General features: G+C 40.8%; 1 protein-coding gene and 2 long non-coding RNA genes across 6 annotated transcripts in view; 2 read left to right on the forward strand and 1 right to left on the reverse strand.

The window, feature by feature from the left end:
* The window catches only part of sema3c (sema domain, immunoglobulin domain (Ig), short basic domain, secreted, (semaphorin) 3C), a 270,171-nt gene extending 268,585 nt beyond the window's left edge, over positions 1-1,586 (reverse strand). Inside the window, exon 1 of the mRNA XM_069908944.1 lies at positions 1,471-1,586. The gene's annotated coding sequence lies outside the window, so the exon portion shown is untranslated. The remainder of the gene's footprint in view (positions 1-1,470) is intronic.
* Positions 1,587-2,417: 831 nt separating this feature from the next.
* LOC138748804 (uncharacterized) overlaps positions 2,418-21,192 on the forward strand; it is a 143,383-nt gene continuing 124,608 nt past the window's right edge. For all 3 annotated transcript variants that reach the window (XR_011348253.1, XR_011348255.1, XR_011348254.1), the window contains exon 1: positions 2,418-2,777. This is a non-coding gene — a long non-coding RNA (uncharacterized lncRNA). The remainder of the gene's footprint in view (positions 2,778-21,192) is intronic.
* Positions 15,776-21,192, forward strand: part of LOC138748805 (uncharacterized) — a 52,860-nt gene continuing 47,443 nt past the window's right edge. For both annotated transcript variants that reach the window (XR_011348256.1, XR_011348257.1), the window contains exons 1-2: positions 15,776-15,823; positions 16,834-16,899. This is a non-coding gene — a long non-coding RNA (uncharacterized lncRNA). The remainder of the gene's footprint in view (positions 15,824-16,833; positions 16,900-21,192) is intronic.

Genomic DNA, 21,192 nt, shown 5'->3' on the forward strand with positions numbered 1-21,192 from the left:
TTGTTTTTTTGTATAAGAAACTTTGTTTAGAGGGAGGGGTTAGATTAGAGTTAGTTTATTGTAAGTTTTTTCTTTTTTTTCTTTGTTTTATAATGTAAGTTGATTAATTAGAGTTTATATATGATGGTCCTAGACTATAATTTTAATTGATAATTTACCGTTATGAGCAGATTGCTTATAAAGTAATTCATGTGATATTCATTTTTAATCTTAATAATATAAATTGATAATGAAAATGGGAATCTGTTAATTAGATCAATTTTACCAGTTATTTATTTTGTAAGCATTTTGATATTTCCTTCTGTTATGTTAATGTATATGAGGTTATTATATTGAATTCAATTAAAATATTTTATAAAGAAAAAATAAAAGTGAATCCCTGATTTCCCATGATTGCTTTCATAATTCCACAGCTGCAGGATGTACTATGCATAAATTATTCATGGAATGAATAGAATAATATCTTCTGAAGTGAAAAATTCCAATGAATTATTTTGTCCAAAGTTTAGAAGGATTTGTCAAATGTTTTAAAGAATTCACATTATCTATTTATCTCCTTCGTGTCTTTAGTGGAACAAAAAATTGGACACTCGTGGTTGATCCCCAGTCTTCAGTAGGTACATTTCCATGTAAATATTTATGACTGTACTTGGGTCAAGCTAAGACAAAATAAAAGGAAGATCTATTCCATATTCTTTGGGACATAATGTGTAGCCATAAATATGTGGATCTGATAACAATCATCAACCATTTACTTTTTTTCTTGAAGAATTGATCTAGCGAAAACAACGTTTATCTTTTATTGGGAAAAGCGCGCTGTTATGGTGCCAACGATGGGACCGTGGTTTGAATCCTGTACTGTCTGTAAGTTGTCTCCATGCCTGCATGGGTTTTCCCTGGAGGGCTCCAGTTTCCTCCCACCCTTCAAAGTGCAGCGGTGATTGTAGGTCAATTGGTTGTAATTGTGTGACATGGGCTCAGGGGCTGAAAGGGCCTGTTATGATGCTCTATGTCTAAATTTTTTTTTAATGCAGTTTTCTTCCTGCAAGATTCTCAAGGCCATAGGAAACTAGAGATTTTGCTTGTGAAACATCTGAACGCAGTTTTATGTCCATGATGTCAGAGCAAAACCAGTCACAAGTAATGCCACCTTGATAAGGTTGGACTTATTTGTTAGTTAATAAATGACTGACAAAAAGATGAACCGTAGGAAGACTGTGTTTGGAATGGGAGTGGGGTAAAATATTAAAAGTTATCTCCAGTTCTGTAAGTTTTTAGATTTCCTGCATTTACCACAATATTTTACTCTTGTATACAAATGATTATGTTCTCTTGATTAGTTTAGTTTTTTGAGGTAAAGATTCAGTCATCAAATTCTAACACATGTTGCCTCGCAGCACCCCCCCAACCCCCGCAACTCCCATCTTCTTGAGATTAAGAGAGAGTGATATCAGCAGATTAAGATCTTACAGTTTTTGAATGTCGTTGATGTGGACCTCCTGTTTTGTTGTAGCATCCTCAGTGGCGTCACAAGGGTTGGTGTCACCCGTGTGGTAACTCATGTTGTTCCCCCTACCTCCCATGGACGTAGAAGAAACAGGTGTGTGTTCATAATACATCTGGGCTGGCGGGGACGGTGCTGAGATGGGTGGGGGGGGGTTCTGAAAAGAAGTTTCAAAAAGTAAATTAGCATAGAGTTTTAGCCTTATAGGTCTATTGATAAACATAAGATGGGCTTACAAACATTACTTTGTTGTTATAACTAACTACAGGGATATTTTTATAAAATATAATAAATTTCTGCTGAACTACTGCACAAAATTTTATAGTAATTTTAGTGTCAACCCCTCTGACGGGTGTCACTCCCTCTAATGGAGTCACTCCTTCTGACAGTGTCATCCCCTGATGGAGTCACTCCCTATGACGGTGTCACCCCCTCTGACAGCATCGCACCACTGACAGAGTCACTCCCTCTGACGGCGTCACCCCCTCTGATGGCGACATCCCCTCCGAAGGCGTCACTCCCTCTGATGGAGTTACACTCTCTGACGGAGTCACCCTCTCTGACAGAGTCACCCCCTCTGATGGTGCCACTCCCTTTAACTGCGTCACCCCCTCTGATGGCGTCACCCCCTCTGACGGCATCACTCCTTCTGACGGAGTCACCCCCTCTGACGGCGCCACTCCCTTTAATGGTGTCACCCCCTCTGACGGCGTCACTCCTCACTCCCCCTGACGCCGCCACTCCCCGACACCGCCACTCCCTGATGTCGTCAGTCCCCCTGTCGCCGTCACTCCCCCTGACCCCACTACTCCCCCTGACGCCATCACCATCACTCCCCCCGTCACCTTCACTCCCCCCATCACCTTCACTCCCCATCTCCACCACTCCCCCTGACCCCACCACTCCCCCTGACCCTGCCACTCCCCCTGAAGTTGTCACTCCCCCTGGGATGAACCTTAATTCTCCCTCAGATCTATAATACAACCCTACTTCTGACACCAGAGCCGCTGCTTTGTCCATCACTTTGACTTGTAGTTCAGCCCTCTTTTGCCACAGAATTATGCGGCACTGAGCATCCACTCGTGTCAGCGTCGACCCTCACCTCCCACCTCGGGCCCGGCCACCCCGACCTGCCGACCTGCCTCAGTGGAGGGTGACGCCTCGGGCCCGGCCGCCTGCCCATCGGGGCTGCCGACGCGACAGGACGGACGCTCTCCGTGGTCCAGGAGGCCTGCCGATCGGAAGTCCCGGCCGCCGAGCCCCCCCACCCGAGGTAGGACGCGTGCTCGGCCACGCAGACTCTGTTACTACTTTAATGCACTGTGGTTTTGTTCTTTACCCGTGTGGACACCATTTTTGACCTGCTGCCATTGTGGCCCTTTGGGATTCCGCTGTGAATTTCGGCCCCTCATAAGTAGGATCCATGAATGATCTACTGGAATATGTCTGGGGTTCAGTGGGTCTGGGGCTCAATGGGACTGGGGTTCAATGGGACTGGGGCTCCATGGGGCTGGGTTTTAATGTGAATGGCGTTCAATGGGGCTGGGGCTCAATCGGACTGGGGTTCAATGGAGCTGCGGTTCAATGGGGCTGCGGTTCAATGTGAATGGGGTTCAATGAGGCTGGGGCTCAATGGGGCTGGGTGTTAATGGGGATGGGGTTCAATGGGACTGGGGCTCCATGGGGCTGGGTTTTAATGGGACTGGGGCTCAATGGGGCAGGGGTTCAATGTGAATGGCGTTCAATGGGGCTGGGGCTCAATCGGACTGGGGTTCAATGGAGCTGCGGTTCAATGGGGCTGTGGTTCAATGTGAATGGGGTTCAATGGGGCTGGGGCTCAATGGGACTGGGGTTCAATGGAGCTGCGGTTCAATGGGGCTGTGGTTCAATGTGAATGGGGTTCAATGAGGCTGGGGCTCAATGGGGCTGGGTGTTAATGGGGATGGGGCTCAATGGGACTGGGGCTCAAGGGGGCTGGGTTTTAATGGGACTGGGGTTCAGAGGGGCAGGGGTTCAATGGGACTGGGGCTCCATGGGGCTGGGTTTTAATGGGACTGGGGCTCAATGGGGCAGGGGTTCAATGTGAATGGCGTTCAATGGGGCTGGGGCTCAATCGGACTGGGGTTCAATGGAGCTGCGGTTCAATGGAGCTGCGGTTCAATGTGAATGGGGTTCAATGGGGCTGGGGATCAATGGGGCTGGGGTTCAATGGGGCTGGGGTTCAATGGGGCTGGGGTTCAATGGGGCTGGGGTTCAATGGGGCTGGGGTTCAATGGGGCTGGGGTTCAATGGGGCTGGGGTTCAATGGGGCTGGGGTTCAATGGGGCTGGGGTTCAATGGGGCTGGGGTTCAATGGGGCTGGGTGTTAATGGGGCTGGGGCTCAATGGGACTGGGGCTCCATGGGGCTGGGTTTTAATGGGACTGGGGCTCCATGGGGCTGGGGTTCAGTGTGAATGGCGTTCAATGGGGCTGGGGCTCAATGGAGCTGCGGTTCAATGGCGCTGCGGTTCAATGTGAATGGGGTTCATTGGGGCTGGGGTTCAATGGGGCTGGGGCTCAATGGGGCTGGGGCTCAATGGGGCTGGGGCTCAATGGGGCTGGGGCTCAATGGGGCTGGGGTTCAATGGGGCTGGGGCTCAATGGGACTGGGGCTCAATGGGACTGGGGCTCAATGGGACTGGGGCTCAATGGGACTGGGGCTCAATGGGACTGGGGCTCAATGGGACTGGGGCTCAATGGGACTGGGGCTCAATGGGACTGGGGCTCAATGGGACTGGGGTTCAATGGAGCTGCGGTTCAATGGGGCTGCGGTTCAATGTGAATGGGGTTCAATGAGGCTGGGGCTCAATGGGGCTGGGTGTTAATGGGGATGGGGCTCAATGGGACTGGGGCTCAATGGGGCTGGGTTTTAATGGGACTGGGGTTCAGAGGGGCAGGGGTTCAATGGGACTGGGGCTCCATGGGGCTGGGTTTTAATGGGACTGGGGCTCAATGGGGCAGGGGTTCAATGTGAATGGCGTTCAATGGGGCTGGGGCTCAATGGGACTGGGGTTCAATGGAGCTGCGGTTCAATGGGGCTGTGGTTCAATGTGAATGGGGTTCAATGGGGCTGGGGTTCAATGGGGCTGGGGCTCAATGGGGCAGGGGTTCAATGGGACTGGGGCTCCATGGGGCTGGGTTTTAATGGGACTGGGGCTCAATGGGGCTGGGGTTCAATGTGAATGACGTTCAATGGGGCTGGGGCTCAATGGAGCTGCGGTTCAATGGGGCTGGGGTTCAATGGGGCTGGGGTTCAATGGGGCTGGGGCTCAATGGGGCTGGGGCTCAATGGGGCTGGAGCTCAATGGGACTGGGGTTCAATGGGACTGGGGTTCAATGGGACTGGGGTTCAATGGGACTGGGGTTCAATGGGACTGGGGTTCAATGGGACTGGGGTTCCATGGGACTGGGGTTCCATGGGACTGAGGCTCCATGGGGCTGGGTTTTAATGGACTGGGGTTCAATGGGAATGGGGTTCAATGGGACTGGGTTTTTATGTGACTGGGGTTCAATGGGGCTGGGGTTTAATATGTCTGAGGTTTTATATGACTGGGTTCCACGTTTGCATTGATGTCAGTGAACCAAAGATGCAGAGGAAATAACAGATTTAATGGTAAGTTACAGCGGTGACCAATTCACGCACACTTGCCCTTTGCCACATTTGTATCCAAGAATTTGTATCCAAAGAAGGCAAGACTAATTTATATATATAGTGAAAGCTCGTTAGAACCCGATTCGTTAATCCGCGGAATCTCTTCTAGTGTGGGTGTCTGTGGACCCCAAACATTGACTTTTAGGATGTCAGGCTAACAATCACAAACTCAAAAATGGATTCTTATAACTCATTTACAAGATGTGTATGTTAATATGTAGAGTTTAAAGTTCTTAAAGGTCTTATTGTAGGGTTTGAGTCACAGTACTCTGTTTTACTGCTTCCTGAATCATGACATATATGCATCTGTTCTGCGACTCGGTGGTAACACGGTATGTAATCTTGGACCCCAGCTACCTTGTTCTAATGAGGTTTTACTGTGTGTGTGTGTGTGTGTGTGTGTGTGTGTGTGTGTGTGTATATATTTATTAGAAGTACAAGTGCACATGTTTCAAACAGTTCACTGCATGTGCCAGTAAAGTGCAGATTCTGACATTGGTTCTGTAATCGGTTGTATAATAAATTTGGACCATTAGCAGAATATGTGTCATGTTAAAATGTCAGGAAGAAGAATCCAGCTAATGTTTCCCTGCGATCACTGAACAAAGTGCACAAAATTTAGTTGAGACGTGGAGAAAGGGAGGTTGTTATATACTTGGATAGAAGGTCAAGAGATGTGGAACAAATTCCTGGTATCTGGAATTTAAGCAAACAGCAAAAAAAATTGAGGAAAATAAATGTAAAAAAAATTAAAAATATGGTAATAGGTTAAAATATGTGAGTTTAAAATTGTAAAAGTAAATGTTTTCTGAAGTGACACATAAAACTTTGGTGAAGTTTGGGAGCAAATATTCAGCCAGCTTTGGTTGTTCTTTGCTTGTAGCAGCTGTTTAAATAAAGTTGTGTGGAACAGCAATGTAGTGGTCAAGGATGAAGAGCTGGTTGATGCCGCTCGCCATTGGAGTTACTCTCTTATCCCTGCTGAGGGTATCCCCAGTCAGAGGCATTATCTGTAAATTTGGGGTGGGGTTAATGTTATTGTTTGTCTTTTGAGTTGCTCCATGGTGGGAGAGGAACCTGGAGATTCAGTGGTGGTTAAATGTTTTCAAAGAATGTGACTGAAAATAAAGTAAAATGCTTTATGCAAGTGAAGTTTATTTCGTGCAAGTACAGTAAAAGTCCAGATTCTGACATTTAGATTGTGATATTTAGATTTTGCACTTGGTATAGTATTTTCATGTTTTAAACTGTTTATTCTTAATACAGGTGTATTAGTTAGCCATTGTAAGTCTCAAGCAACCATAAAATACATTTACCAATAGCCACAGGTGCCAGATACTTGGGGCTTTACTGTACAAACCAGGATTAAAGTTACCCCTCAAATTTTCAGTTTGTGAGTTTCAACAGGACATCAAAACTGATTTGAGTTCCAGGGATGTTAGTTGGAATAGTAGCTGGCCAGCCACGTGAAATACAGGTCTTATCATCCTATGGATGTGAATTAAAGATGATCTCCATATCCCTTAAATTTCTGTCAGGATGATTATATACTTTCTCTAAAATTCATTGCAATTTGTTTCTTCAGCCTTCTTAATTTGGCATCAAGGCCATGATCCCATCTTTGATGATATGGAATGCAAGAGAGTTTGTTAATAACGTCCAAAGGGGATAGAATAATGCAATGCCACCAAGAGGTTAAAGCAAAAAAAATCATACAAATATTTAAGTATTATATAATGAGAACTGGTACTTAATTCATGCATGAAATCGGATAGTAATGTATGTTTCCTTGGGGCATTTTCTGTTCAGTGCAAAGTTAGGAGGTCAGCTTGATGTATTGAATTTTTCTGGAAAAAGATTAAAATGATCCTTTCCATTAAAATATTGAAAGAGGGAAGCATGTAAATTAATAATATCTGTATCTCGAGCACATCCATTAAAATGATCCACAGGATGAAATTTAATTTAATTAATTAATGAAACACACATGGTGCATTTTTAAACTGATAACATACTTAAAAGGTAGCATCCAACTTACAGATCGAAGACACATTACATTAATAATACAATTTTCAATGGGTAAATACAGTGCAAATTAATGTTATCTGCATAATATGAGAAAGCTTAGTGAATATGCAGGGTGAAGAGATTGACTGCAAAAGACCATCAATGCCAAGATCAATTTTGCCTTCATTTCGTTACAACACACTCGTCAAAAATGAATTAAATACAATTCCAAACTATCCTGTCTTGCAAGGCTGTTCTTTAAAGTCACAATCATTACTTCATATTCAAATATATATCAAAACGAAGCCAGGACAAGTATGTGGAAATAGTATTTTGATGAAATTCCATATATAATGTACAACTTCTATGCAATGAGAATTCCAAAGTAGCAATTGAATGAAAAAGGAGATACATGTTTTGTATGGCTTTTGTCGTGAGCTGTTTATTCCACATGTTGACAATTAGATCAATAATTAAGTTCAGATGTAAAGATAAGATGTGCTTTTAGGGGTACTTTTTCCCTTACTGGTTAGGTCCCAGTTTGGCTGGAGGCAGTATGAATGTTAATTAGTTTATGATGTGGGTTGAGTTTGAATCTTAGGTCAAAATGAACTCTCCCGCCCTCCCCCCCCCCCAAAAGAAATCCAACAATTTGAGAGCAAGTGAAGTTAAACTGAGCATCCATGTTCACATTTGGGATCAATTAAAGTTAATAATTCTGCGTAACCATTTAGTTTTTGAAAGGAATATAAATGGAGGGTGAGAGCTGCCTGTACAGCAAGTACAGTAAAAACAAATGTTCATCTGCACAGGAGGCATATTCAAATGTTGCAGAAAAGCACTATATTTCTGTGCCAAGACTTGCTTGTCATGCAGGTTCAAGTGGAATTAGGGGCCGAGGTTCGGATGGTGGGGAAATGAGATTTCATCAACAGTTGTTGATGGCTAAAAATGTGACTATCGTAGCACTGAACAGATGGAAGAGCAGTGATTATCAAACTCTGTAATATTTGGTTTTATTTTCTCCATGCAGCCAAGAGTTCATCTAAATCTAACAAGGTACATCAAGTGCAGCAATTATTCAGGAATTGTGATAATTCATCCATTGGGAATCTGACAAGGCCAGAGGCAATCCTGGTTTTGCATTCTATCCAATGTTATTCCCCAATGAAAACACAGACAGGAATATTGTGCAGAATTTAAATTAAATGTCCCTCTTGCGGTTTCTTACCCAAAAAGCACGGACACAATTGCCACCCCTCTTTTCATATTGGTCAGATTATAGATGCAAGTGTTCAATGCTACAGGTGCTAAATTAGCTGCAAAATGGAGTCCAATGTGCCATTGACAACTGGAAGTTTGTTAGAGGAATGCTGACGCATTTTCAGCTATTGCCTACTGGAAATCCATAAGTAGACTGTGCAAATGAGAATTTGTTTCCAGTAATATCACAGGAGTAGAAAACTCCACATAACCTTCACTCAGACACCAGAGAACACAAACTGCAGGAAGGGCCCCCATCTTCAGCTGTAATTAAAGCAACCACTCTTATTTTTCAGGTTAGCTGTTGTTGGTTGTCTAAAAATGTTGAGAGCTTAAAAATATTTTGAGTTGCTAAACATCTACCGAGAGTAGTATTTCAAGTGCTGTAAAGCATTTCTTGACTCAGGATTTCCACAATAGTCCGACAATCCCAGACTACAATGTCTTTGCAAGTATTCAACATGAATTACAGCACAACTTGAAAAATGAGCATAGGCCTAGAGAAAAGAAAGAAAAGTTGATGAGCAAAAGGAATCTAAGAGCAATTGGAAAGCGTAGCGATTAGCGCAACGCTGTTAAAGCACCAGTGACTTGGGTTTGAATCTAGCATTGTCTGTAAGGAGTTTGTATGTTCACCTTGTGTCTGTATGGGCGCTCTGGTTTTCTCCCACACTTCAAAACCTACCGGGACTACAGATCAATTGGGTGCAATTGGCTGGCATGGGCTCATGGATCAAAAGATCCTGTTACAGTGTTGTATGTCTACATTTAAATTCATCAGCTACTCTAACCCTGACTGCTGCATTACAAAAGGGCAAGGACTGTATTGCCAGTAGATATTGAGATCACCTTGACGATATTCCTTCAATAAAATTCTTCCAGATTGGAACCAATGGTAATTGGAATATCTTACACTTTGCATGAGGCCCCTCACTCGTACTCTCTCAACCAGCCATTCTCAACACCTCCCCCTCCCCCCCCAACCCCTGGACACATTTAATGGGGGGCCATGGACTGAAATTATAAAATATTTTTTTGTGTTTTTTAATGTCGTCAGTAGGAGGGTAGTATGGAAGAAACCAACTAAACTTGACTGTTTCACAGGAAGAGGACACATAGCTGCACATTTTTGAGCAGAGTCCTAAGGGGGCCATAGCCAACAAAAGGTTAAGGATGGCTGCAATCTACACAAAAAACTGAAGACATTTCATTCCCTCTTGTCCCAGAGTATCATGTATATGAGTTTGTAAGGGGTTCCTAGGTTCTGCATGGAGATTTCAACACAAAAACTTGTACTGAAATCAATGTACATCCTGGTCGAGATGTTCCACAATGCAAATGAGGAAGATTAACTCAGTGTCCAACCACAGTGAACCAGGGAGAACAGCCATTCTGACAGTCCATTTTGCCAGTTTCATTCTAAACATTTAACCAATCAATGTCGGACTCCTGACTGACAACATGATTCCAGTGAACCACCCAGACACAAATGACCAATATGTATACAGTAAATCCACAGGAACTAAGCTGGAGCCACTTTTCCTCTGTACTGCCACATCAGCGGCTGCAGCAAGGCCGCCAATTTTTAGCAGGAAAGCCTGCAATGAGGCTGCATAAAACATCAAGATGTTCTGGCCATAAAGGAAATTGTTTGCTGCATCGACCTTAATGAATTATTTGATCATTCAAAACATTTCAATTAAAATATCCTTGTTTAAAATAAAAATTTCAATTAAAATACCCATCTTGGGTTGCACGATTGGTGTAGCCGTTCGTGCAACATCTTTACAGTGCTAGCAATCAGGACCGAGGTTTGAATCCCACACTGTCTGTAAAGAATTGGTACGTTCTCCCTGTGTCTGCATGGGTTTTCCCCTGGTGCTCCAGTTTCCTCCCACCATTCAAAACATAACAGGGGTGTAGGTTAATTGGGTGTAAATTGGGCGGCACAGACTTGTGGGCCGAAAAGGCCTATTACTGTCTGTATGGATAAATTTTAGAAATATTAAAATATAAAAAAAGTTTCTTACATTCATGAAAATACAAACTAAATATAAATAATCCATCTTCATATTAATTCAGATTTTGTACAGTCTGGCATCATTTTGACGAAGCTCACTCCAAAGCCAGGCTCTCCCTCCACTGAGAGGCAGCACTAGTGTGCTCATTATAAATGAAGCCTCACTTTCCAGTAACCAACAGACAATGCCTCTAGGTATAAAATATAATGCATAGTCTCCATTAAATTTAAACTGCTCAAAATTAGGGAGTTAACAAGGGTGTCTTGGAGGTCTCTAATACTTTACCAGAACATTCACAGTGACAGTAGTAATACTGGTCTTCTGCTACCGCAGATCATCAATCAGATCCACTCAGTAGAGCGGACAGTAGTCTCTGCTTCCAATAGGTTCCCTGGCTCCGGAAACAATTTGATAATGTCTGAAAATTTTTTAAAAATTGTGCTTTCCAGAGGCTCCTTTTACTGGAATTCAAGAAACTGGCAAAAAACTTTGAAGAAGATAAATAAATAAATAGAATTAAAATAAATAAAAATTTCAAATTATTAAAGTAAAAGTAAACAGAACAAATATTCAGCTAGCGGAGGGCCTTGGTCGGGCTTTTCTTGAGGCACCTGTTTGAATAAAGTTGTATGAAACAGCAGTGGTGTTGCCCAAGATGAAGAGCTGGCCAATGCCACTTGCTGTTGGGATGACTCTCTTAAAGTGTCTCCTTATCCCTGCTTAGTAAGAGTCTTTATTTTTATTAGTATATTATTAAGTATATTAGTAAGGCTTTATCTGTAAACTTGGGGCAGGGGTATTAATTATCTATAATGTTATTGTTCATTTTATGAGCAGCTCTGTGGAGGGGGAGGAACCTGCAGATCCAGTGTCAGTTAAATATTTTCAAATAATGTTACTGAAAATAAAATAAAATTATTCAGGTTTATATATTCATCCAAGTGAAGTTTTTCAGCACAAGTACAGTTTATGCTTTTGACTTTTAAACTGTTTATTCTTAATGATTATTAGACATTGTAAAAGTGTACGAGGGAATCTCAACAACTGGAAAACCTGCTTATCCAGCATCAACCAATGACCATAAGTGCTGGATGCCAAGCCTTTGACTGTATATATGTTTCTGACACTTAAAGGGCACTGCAATGCAAATATTAATATTAATAATTATTTCTGTATCTTATAATATAATAAAATTAATGCAAAGGGCTGAATTTATTGATTGTGTTCTATATTTATAAAGCAAATTGCCCCTGTTTAGCTACATCTGTTGATGTTCTGGCTGCAATTTGTTTCAGCGGGTACAGAATCTCCACTGACTGAAGATGAGGGACCCAAGGAAGGGGAAAAGTGATCTCTTAAAACAAGTGAATGTTATCAAAGAAGGGGAAGGCATCTATCTGGCAGATCTACCATGCATATGTTGAGATTTTATTTTATATGATACTTGTTCATTATGGATGGAAACATTGCATTGAAACTTGGCCAAAAAGTTCAGACTTTCAATATGCTTTTAAATTACCATATGCTATGAGAATGGGGTTTACAACATCGATTTACCAAATTAATACTGACAAGGAACAAAATCGTACAGTGGAAAAAAAATCAATCAGCAAATGTGTAGCCCAAAACTATTTTCAACAAGTTTCATTTTCATTTAAATCATCAGGAAACATTTGAGGGAAAAAATGGTGAAGGTAACCTGAATTGAATTTCATGTCCAGCATTGACCAATGAATTTCAATACAGAAGGAGCAGGTATGACCTGCAAAAAGCTATTTCCTGGGTGAAGAGGAGATTCCAGATGAAAATGTAAACAGCAAGGGATACCTGACACCTGTGGCAGGGCCTAAATGGCATAACCTGCTACAAAACCAAAGCTGGTAAAGTAACAGAGAGCAAAGCTTCACTCCCAGAGGAAATCAGTGCCTTCTACACCCGATTTGATGACAGTAACAACAATAACCACCCCTCTGCTCCCCAAGACCCCTGATGATCCCATCCTTTCTATATCTGAAGATGACGTGCATGCTGCTTCAGGAGAGTGAATTCAAGGAAAACATTTGGTCCCGATGGAGTACCTGGCCAAGAATTAAAAATCTGAGCTAACCAACTTACAAATGTATTCATGGTAATCTTCAATATCTCTCTCCAGCAGGGTGTGGTACCCACCTGTTTCAAAAAGGTGTCAATCATATTTATACCTTAATGACTATCATCCAGTAGCACTTAAATCAACAGTGAAGTGTTTTGAAAGGCTTGCGTTGAAGCATATCAGCTCATGTCTGAGTGGCAACGTAGATACGTTCTAGTTCATCTACTGTAGCAACAGGTTTATGGCAGAGGTCATCTCACTGGCTCAACACTAAGCCCTGGAACATCTGAACAGTAAAGACGCATTCGTCAGGATGCTCTTTATCGACTATAGTTCAGCATTTAACACCATCAATTGCCTCAAAACTGATTAGTAAACTTCAAGACCTGAAATTGAACACTGTGTAATTGGATCATGGATTTCCTCACCTCCAGACCTCAATCAGTGAGGATTGGTAAGACCATCTCCTCCACAATTTCTATGTGGCTGCATTTTTCACCTCCTACTCAAATTGTGGGATTTTGGTTTCACTTTATTTCACTCATTACTTGCACAATAAAAGAAGTTTTTCCTGTCCCTATCAAATGACAATACATCAAGTAGCAACTCCTAAAGGAAATCAATGATATTCAAATCTGTTCAGATTACCATGAAATTCATAGAATCGAAACAATCATGGAAATTTCCTACAATCAGATTGGAACAACTGTGGGCCTTGGAAGATTCAGCGTCGCTGACCTACTGTCAATGACATAGAGTATAAGATTACAGGTGGAAATAATGATATTCCTCCAGATTCCACATATTTCAAATTTATTGTCAGAGTACATACATGACATCACATATATCCCTGAGTTTCTTTCTACAGGTGAGGCTGAATTACCACTTCATGCAAAAAAAAGTCAGCAACATTTACATAAAGAATTGTAAACAGATAATGAATGTAAACAGACTGTGCCTTGCAGAATAAGAAAAATCAATGAAGTGTACAAGTAAGAGTCCTTGAATGAGACCCTGATTGAGTTTGTTGTTGAGGAGTCTGATGGTGGAGGGGTAGCAGCTGTTCCTGAACCTGGTGGTGCAAGTCTTGTGGCACCTAGATCTCTTTCCTGATGACAGCTGCAAGAACAGAAGTTGCTCAACGCAATGTGTTGACAATAGTTAAAACAAACTATTTAAACTATTCCTACTTCTTAGCTTTTGTTCTTTAGGAGTATTGGTTAGAAGCAGTTCATGTACTTAAGCATGCACTTTTATGTTGTGATCGGCATTGTTCTAATCTCCACTACCTTTCCAAATAGTCCCCACTTCTTTGGGAGGAAAAGCTCTTCCTTGAAATTGTTCCATCAATTTACCAGGAATCTATATTCCCCAGTTATTGCTCTCCCTGCAGAGAGAACAATGGTCCTGTCTGCTTACCCCACGTGGGCCCCTCATAAATTTATACAACACAGACACTCACTCGTTAAAGATAAGTTTCACCATCTGAAATTTTGATTATGTTTGAATTCTTAATCTTCAAATGTTAAATTATCATCGTTCAAGACTTTATGGCAAACCTGTAAGCACCTATAGATAAAGTGTTATTTTCTAAATTATGCATCAATACTAATGATATCAATGCTATTTTCAGCTCCATTTTCTAACATACTTGCTCGACAATGTTTCATGTGGTATCACAAGAGATTTTAATGCTGATTCAGAGAAAGATTATTAATGTTCTCATGGCATTGAGTCACGAAAGTACAAGGATTACTTTGTAAAAAAAAGAGGAAAATTGCCCATAAAATGACCAATAATGTCAATGAGCAATGATGTCAATGCCACAAGTGTTCTATAAACTGACTACTAATAAACATGTAATAAATATATTTTTTTTTTACTGACCTTTTTCATAACTTTCGTATTAGCCTTCCAAATGTTAATGCCTGCAGATGTTCAACTGCATATAATTGGAAACCATTGACATGTTTAAGTATGACATCATGTGTTATCATTTTATTTATATTTGGACAACAACTTATTATTTTAAATGAACCATTGTAAATATAGAAACTTCAAAGAGAATGAGAGTGACTAGAATAAGACTTAAACAAGCCTGAGGTGGGGGAGGGAAGAGAGGCAGATGACAACCTCACCATTGGACCAGGAGCATTGAGAACAAGAGCATTGTCCTCTAGGTTCTGCAGGAGTCAGTGTACTTATGGGCATGTAACCTTTCACAATCATCACTCTTCTGTTCTCGCCAACATTTTGTCTGATACTTAGTGGTTTAGTAACTTGAGCTGTTTTCATTTATTTCTAAAATAGTATTACCTTTTAATACTGTATTACTGTCCAGTTTTTATTATTTCTAAAATAACTTTAGCCTGTAAAATTATTCATCACTTCTGAAAATTTTCCATAATGAAGTAATGATAATGTGGCATGAGATACCGGAATTAGCTGCTCACTTCAAATGGCTGTTCAGTACATTTGAAGTCATCATCCAAGACAGCGTATCGACCCTGTTCAGAAAAATCTGGAAAATGTATGGAAATAGATGAGATCATTCACCAGGCTAATTAGGTTAATTCATTATTTCACCTTTGGGTCATACAAATTCTGAAAGTAATCTTAAAAAGACAAATTCTGCTGAATGATGTGGAAGTAAGGTAAATTTAGTTGAAGAGCATGGAAACATCAAGAAATTATTGTATCTCATATTTATTAAACATAAATATAAAGAATATCATTCATTCTCATGATCCTGTGATTCAAAACCAAATGAGTGATCATTTAGCTCAATTACGTGTCCCTGACTTGTCCCCATTTCTCTTAATTCTTAGCATCCAAGTATGACAATAACACCATCTACAAGTGTGCTGATGGTAGTGGGCTGTATGAAGGAAGGGGAGGAGTCAGCAAACAGGATGGAGATTGAAAACATGGCTGAATGGTCAACAACAACCTTACACTCAATGACACCAAAACTAAGGAGTTGATTGTTGACTTCAGGAAAGGAAAACCAAGGGTCTACAATCCAGTGATCACTGGGGGTGGGGGGGATCAGAGGTAGTGAGGGTGAGCTATTTTAAGTTCTTGGGAGTCACTATCTCAGGGATCTTTCTGCCTCTCCTGTGGGGGAAAAAAGAATCTCAGGGTTGTTTGTGATGTCATGTATGTACTCTGAGAATAAATTTGAATCTTAAATCATTGGAGAGACAGAATCCCATCAGAGATCACAGAAAACCATGGATCTTATGTGAGTGAGGAGTTCAAAGAAATTAGTATTTCTAGAAAATTAGTAATTAATGGGACAGAAAGGCATTTGACCTTCAGGACCCGAGGATTTACATCGCAGTGGTTTGGGGATATGAAGGTGGAAGCTGCAGAGGTAGTTAGAGACACTGAAATTATCTCTAAAATTGCATACATGACAATATGGTTCCCACAGATTTATAGTAGTAAATGTAGCCTTGCAATGAGAGAGAGAGAGAAGGGAACGATAGGCCAGAAGGGCTGACTTCATTGGTCAGAAAACCCGAGAAGCTAATGTTTCCTGCCATAATTCTGTACTTCCCTTTTACGAAATTGTACCTATGTCACATTGTTCAAAGAAGTTAGTTGGAGTAACACTCATAATTAATATTCCATTCCACTTACTGCTTTTAAAAGCTTACCCCAGACTTAAGTTATATTCTATTACCAGAGCAAATTTGGTCTTGACGATTTTTTCAAAGAGAAAGTCGTTGTCTGAAGAAGGAGTCAAAGTTAATTTAAAAGAAGGAATGTCTGTTAAGAAAAAGACTCTAATAGCATTATTTAAGGAGGGATTTTTAAAATCACGCCAGAACCTTTGCTCGCATTGCTTGGAAGAATGAACTCTGCACATTAAATAACACTGGACAATAAAGGTTTTGCTTCCTGGATGCTTTTGGGTGGATTTTTTGGATTTTGGGATGCAGATCACAAAATTTACTTTAAAATTGTCCTATCATGAACTCTTTTGCAAGTCCACAGGATATTGCCAACAAAACAAGCTGTTTTGGTCAGTCCAAGCATGCCTGGGCATGTGCTCCATATAGGTACTATGTAAATGATGTCTTGGGCCTGGGTATGCTTAGTCAGGATAGATGCAGGCAGACTATAAAAGCATCTCACATATACAGATGCTGTGCATTACATTAATATAGATTGAACGTATGTTGATGCATATGTTCCTCAGGCAATAGCAGAGTGAGTGCACTTAACAATAGCATTTATTGTCTTCAGGAAGATTCAATACAGCAGAAATGTTTCATCAATGTCACAACAGCTGCGATACATTCTGTTACACTTGTGAGTATACGCTTAATGCTAAATTCAATAAAAGTTAATTTAATGTTTCTCCAACTTCCTATGTGGTATAGCATATCTGAAATTATCTTTGTGTTCAGCTTGAAGCTGTCCATCATAAGTGGACCTCAGGTCACTTCATTTCATTCTAAATGCCTTCTCAATAAGAGGTGTGATGAAAATTTTCGTTTGCCTTTTGTTGGTTTTGATGAAATTTAATCTGAGCAGGACTTCCTATTAAATCAGCAATATTTTCAGTGATTTGTCAGAAATGAGAGGAGTGAGGGGATTTAAAGGTGTTTTGCCTTCAGGATTTTTATATCACCAGAATTGAATAAAGAAGAATTTAAAGTTTGTTGCATTAAAGCAGGGGTCTCCAAACTTTTTAGACCATCGACCCTCTTCATGGAATCCTTGATCCCTCATAGACCCCCAGGCATGTACAATAATAAATAAATAAACAGGTGTTCGGTTTCCTTATGTATTTGCGAAGGAAACTGCATGGTGACCAGGCCTTCCAACAACAACCCAAACTTTGTAACAATGCCCCAATTGCCAAGCAACAAATCTGTAAATCAACCAAGCAAGTGATTATAATAACAGTAAAAAAAAATCTTTACTTCTGGCCAGCAAGATGACAAACAAAGCTGGATCTAAGTCTTCAGCATCGGTGACAGTGACTCCAGTCTCAACATCAGGTGCGGTGCCGTCCACATTGAAGAAGTCGCCTCGGGCTCCCGGGCAGGAGTGGGGACGTCGGGCTGCCGGAAGGAGCGGGGACCTTGGACCCTACAATTTTTTCAACCCCAAAAGTTCAATCAACCCTCTTTCAACCTCCCCTGGCATTTATTTCAACCCCTTGGATAGCGCCATCAACCCCCAGAGGTCGATATCGACCACTTTGGAGACCCCTACATTAAAGTAATAATTTTGGCCATGCTCTTTTTCAATTGTTGGTGTAACATCAAGGACTCGCCTATAAATGGGTATTAGGTACTGAGGACTATTGTCATTCATAGCATTTGTATTAGTAGTAACAGCAATGAAATGGACTCAGTTGGAGTCATGTGCTCTTATTTCCAGTGTCTGGTGATGTTGTATCTTCATGATCAGGACAATGGGCCAGTTTTTGTTCACTTGTATCCTGTGAAAACCCATGGAGCAAAATGACTTTTTAATTTCTCATGTTGGGGTAAAAGACACCCTTTCATGAACAGGTTCAGAATCACTATGGGGTCACCATTAGGATGCACTGAGGGGTTTTTGCATTCTACCAAATGGGGAATTCCTCAAACTGCCTGTGCTAAATTAAAATTACACAACACAGTACTTCTGTGCAATTTAAACATAATACATTAAGTAAACAGAGCAGTTCCATTGATAACTGAATGCCAAAAGTCAGGTAACTGCTGTGTCTGCCTTGTCTCATTTTGACTTTCTGCCCTGTTTTGATCTTAATTCACATCTCTAGAATTCACAGGTTTTCCTGACTTTTTTTTCCCATGTCACACAGCTCAGAAACTGGAGGGAATTTCATTAAAAGTTTATGAATTCCAAACTAGCCAACATAGAGATATCACCTTAAAAATTCTGTATTTCAATTCTTTCCATCTTATGTTCAAACAGCTTCCTGTAAACTGAACCAAATGTATAGTGGTAGGCTTTATCAGGGATTATTCAGGAGCTATGGATTGTGGAATTATGTGACTATAAGAGGCATGAGTACAACAAGAACTATTAGTAATTAAAAGGATAGCTTTGTAATAACTGTCTACAATGTGCAATCTACTGGTCCACAGCAGGAGGGGGTTGTGAACTTAACACAAGGCAATGGAGCAATACAAAACCTGCAGATGCTGGAATCTTGAGTTAAACAATGGTTTGTTGGAGGAACTCAGCAGGCTAGGCAGCATCCATGGGTAGAAGTGGACAGTCAACATTTCGGGTCAGGACCCTTTATCAAAACTATCCTAAGTAGAACTGTGCTAAGAGAAACACAAAACATTAAGAGCTATGTTCATTCACTCAGCTCAAACCAGAATCAAGGAAGCCTTCAGACCAAATTTAATTTTGTAACTTAGTACCTCAGACCCTGGCAGAGGCATATTTGCCTCATCTCTCAACAATTGAGATAATTGTGTACCTAGAGACAGTTGTAACTACACTTGAATGTCCAGATTGTTGGACTTCAGAATCTATTGGACCATCCGTGTGAACTTCTTTGTCCCACCCTGGTGTTTGAACATTCAGAGATACCTTGTGAGTTACAGTGTCCTTCCAGTTGGAAATATGTAAATCAAAGGAACCCATTTTGTCAGACTAAAATATTGAAATAAACAATGCCCTTGTATTTATTGAAATTGTATTGAATCATCTGTTGGTATCTTTATTCTGAAAAGTATGAAAACTTGATGTACTTTGAGTTTCAAGATTCGATTGACAGGTTCTCCAGTCAGAATGCATGCTTCTCATGTATAATAAAGACCTTTTGCATCTTTCTGCACAACGGATTTCCAGAAACTAGTCTGTAATGTTGAAGAGATTTACATAATCCAAAAGATTCAAATAAATTCAATATCCTGCCTCACCATTTCTACAAGTTGTGACTTCCTGGAGCATTTCCACAATCTCCAACACACAAGTCAGGAGTCTGGCAAATGATCTTATTACTGCAACGATCAAGCTTGACACCACTTCTAGTGTGCTGCAGCCGTAACATCGATCATCTCAGGAGTATTCTGTGGAATTTATCATGAGTCCTCTGACAGCAGCTTTCACACCCATGACCAAGAAGGGCAAGGACAGTGTAAAGTCATACAGTGTAAAGACTGAAAGTTTCAGGCCTTCTATTTGTGATTAATTCACAGTCTCCCTCTGGAACTGGATGTAAGAATTCCCAGCTTCTAAATGACCAAGTCCAATATATAGAACATGCTCAGAAATAGGCAAGATTCTTAAAGAAAAAAACGCACATTATGTTTTTAAAAGGGAAATGTAACAGCATAACAGGAGCCTTGGAACACATCACCTCCAATTTGCAAATCACCGTGATCTGATTATATAATTGTCATTCTTGTAATTTTACTGGTTAAAATCCTGGAGTTTCCAACAGAGGGCTGTGGAAGCTTCATCATTAGACTTTCATGGTATCTCTACCTTGCACTTACATATACGACAATAAACTCTCATTCATACATCAATAAGCTGATTGATTCAAGATGAAAATGAACTAACATTTCAAAGACAAACAGTGGTGAGCAAAATTGCAGGCTTTTTCATCAATATTCAAACAAAGAATTCACAAAACCACTTGGAGGAAAAAGCCAATTAGGTAAACACGATCAGGAAGGTAGCGACACAACAAGATATCCTGAAGAACTGCCAAATCTTGCTGTAAGTATATTGTTTGTTTCTGAGGTTTGTGGTGCTTGACTGAGTAGAATGAAGTTATTCCAACAATGTTTAGTAAATTCAAAGAATAACAAAATCCATTGTGGGCTTATAGATAAAAAGTGTTTTCCAAGTCAAAAACATGAATTTGTGGCAATTAGGTTTGAAAGTAGACAACTTCTACCCACATGCGGTTGAGTTTGGAACAGTCTGGCATAATCTGAATATTTCTCTGCATGAAGTACTTTAAAAAAAAAGTGCCTGGATATTTAAAGTGAAGCCTGATGCCCACATGAGAACAACGTATGGAAAAGGAACTGGTTGAACGAGATATGTTTGGAGGGCATGCCAAAATTCTGGGCTCCCCTCCCTAACAGCTTTAAATAAATGGAAGATAGTCTGCTACTTCTGTCCATAATCTCTATTCAATCAGTCTCTGCTAGAGTACAAGTTTACCACATCACTGATCATTCACACTGATGCTGTTCATTCTTTGAAAATGTATGTTTCAAAGTATAAACTCTGAAAATATAATAGACTAATTCCATCTACGGTCCTGCAGCAAAATCGGAAACAATTTTTGAATGATTAAACCTGCTCCAAACCCTTTTCATCCAATCATATAGAAGAATTTTTTTAAGAATCTGCTGCAAGTAAAATAAAACCAAATGGGTCATTTTTATCTCATTTATGATGCTGGCTATAATGAATTAATAACCTTTTAATCACCAATCATTTGTCTTTAGAAGAGGAGAGAGACCAGGTGCTGTATCTTGCAGTGGCCAGCGTGAAGAGAGAGCTAAGCAAGATCAACCCGTAGAAAGCTGCAGGACCTGATCACATTCCCGGCCACAGTGCTCAGGGGATGTCTGGCTCAGTGGATGTTCTCACTGACATCTTTAACAT

This window comes from Narcine bancroftii, chromosome 13 (assembly GCF_036971445.1).
Source record: "Narcine bancroftii isolate sNarBan1 chromosome 13, sNarBan1.hap1, whole genome shotgun sequence".
Classification (NCBI taxonomy): Eukaryota; Metazoa; Chordata; class Chondrichthyes; order Torpediniformes; family Narcinidae; genus Narcine; species Narcine bancroftii.